Below are 2,494 nucleotides of genomic sequence, written 5' to 3'. Positions count from 1 at the left end.
CACTACAGAAGTAGATTGCCCAACCTTCCTTCCAAGGAGTGGCTGGTGGGTTTGAACCGCCAGCCTTCTGGTTAGCAGTCAAATGCCTTAGGCACTGCACCACCAGAGCTGCCTCGGTAAAGCTATTTGTAATAAAAAGATGAATGGATGAGTGGACTGCCCCAGGGACGGCAGTGGCCACGGGCGGAGCTGTCTGCGGTTCCCAGGTGAGGTGTTGGTGGTCAGACGTGAGAGGTGGCACCTCTGTGGCAGCGTTGCCCTGGACCCACGGGACCCCAAGTGGAACTGCTGCCAAGACCGCTACCCCTTCCACCGCCCCACGCAGCGGTGCTGCCAAACCTGGCACACTGTCTACGTCATCCTTAAGGACCCCAACGAGTCGGAGTTTGAAGACTGCTGGACGTACATTCAGAAAACTTGCTAGGCAGGGCTTGCCTGGCGCCCTGCTTTGTGGGGGCCCATGGAGCCCCTTTGCTCTCCTTCCTTCCTGGGACCTCTGCCTCCTGTTGGCTACAGAACAGGGATTGGGGGCAGGGTGATGTCAGCCATGGCCCCTAACTCCACCCTCTGTCTGTACAGATCACTGGGGCCTGGGGCCCAGCCTCCCACCGCGTGACCTTGTACAAGCCTTCTCCTCTCTCTCGGCCCAGTCGACCCTGTCACCAGGTAAGGGATACGCTGAGGGACTTCTCAGTCAAACGGGGGGATGGGGCTCTCAAGGTCCCCTCCGTGGCCCCACAGTGACTGTGCGGGAGGGAGCTTTCTCTCCATTTACAACTCAACTGGGGCAGCTCCTCTGGGCTCTGGGGTCTCTGAGCCCCCTCCCTCTCCCAAGCCCCAGACCCCAACACTGTGTGACAGAAATCCCCTGGATGTCACACAAGAGCCCCAGGCTCTGTATGTCTGAGGACAATGGGGTACAAAAAAAAGAGACTTATCTCCGGGTTGCTGGAAGTGCCGAAGAAAAAAACAAACAACAAACCAGCTGTCATCGAACGGACTTTGACGCATGGCAACCCCATGGTGTCAGAGTAGAAATGAGCTCCGGGGGGTGGGTGGTGTTGTGATTGTGGTGAATAGGCTGGAACATTGCCGAGATACCAGTGCCCACGGTTATAACTCAGTGACATTGTCCGTAGGGTTTTCAGGTTATAATTCAATGTTATCTATCGTCCGTAGGGTTTTCAGGGGCTGGTGTTTTTTTTTTTTTTTTTTTAATTGTTATTTGGGTGAAGATTTACAGAGCAAATTCACTTTCCATACAGCAGTTCACATACAATGTCTCATGACATTGACCACAATTTCCCACAATGCAACAGCTCCCCTCCCACTTCCTCCCCATGGTTGCCTCTTCCTTGTGTTCTTCCCTCCATGCCCCCTGCCCCCTGAGCTGTCTCCCTGTGCATACACAGCCCTTCTATTCTGCCATGACTGATCTTGCCAAAGAGTGTATCTACCTAATGTAAATGTTCAGCTCATATGCCTGTCTTTTGTTTGGCTGGAAGCCACAGGTGTGGGTTCAGTTCCAGACCTGAAGGGCAGCTGGTGGCCATAGTCTCAGTGGTTCCACCAGGCTCTGTCGGACCAGCAAACCTGGTCCCAGGGGCTAATCTTTTGCAAGTGGATTGTCAGGTGTTTCTTCTGATGTGTGTCTGGATGGACTTGAACCTGCAGTCTTTTGGTCAGCAGCCAAGTGCTCGTAGCACCCATGATCGCACCGGAAGTCATCACTGAGTGGTAATCACCAGAGGGGGTCACCCCCTGGGCACAGCTCAAGGACACCTCCTGCCCCTCCAGAGGGTCTCACGGGGGTGTTCCCAAGGTCGGGCAATGCCCTACGCTGCGCTTGGACTGACCGTGGGAACCTTTATTCTGGTGGGTGCTGGGCGCCCTCCTCTTCCTTTAGTCTAGAACAGAACCAACTATGGGGGTATATTTCAGGGAGCGGTGGTGGAGTAATTTTGGAAAAGGATGGTGGTGATGGTCGCACAACCTGAAGAATGAAATCAATGTCACTGAGCTGTACATTGTTGAATCAGCAAATATCTTGTTCCATATAGTCTTACCACACCAAATTCACTGCCATCATGTTGATTCTGACTCATAGAGAGCCCCACTGGGTTTCTGAAGTGGGAAATCTTTACGGAAGCAGATTGCCCCGTATGCCTTCCGCAGAGTGGCTGGTGGGCTTGAACTGCCAACCTTCTGGTTAGCAGCCAGATGCCTTAGGCACTTAGGCCCTGCCAGAGCTCCTTGCAGTGGCAATATATACAACAAAATACGCACCAGTTCAACAGCCTGTCACGTGTAATTCGTCGACACTGATAAGATACTTTAAGTTGTGCGGACCACTCTCGCTTTCCAGCGGGTTATCCTGTAAACAAGTAGCTGTTCTAACGAGAATCTCCTTTTAAAGGTTTATATTTGGAAGGAAACTTTCTTTGTTGGTTACCAGGGGTGGGAGGGGAAGGGAGGGAACACTGAAAAAAAAAAA

The sequence above is a fragment of the Orycteropus afer genome, unplaced genomic scaffold (assembly GCF_000298275.1).
Source record: "Orycteropus afer afer isolate SDZICR_OR568_19922 unplaced genomic scaffold, OryAfe1.0 scaffold00099, whole genome shotgun sequence".
Classification (NCBI taxonomy): Eukaryota; Metazoa; Chordata; class Mammalia; order Tubulidentata; family Orycteropodidae; genus Orycteropus; species Orycteropus afer.
Note: the sequence above shows the minus strand (reverse complement) of the source record.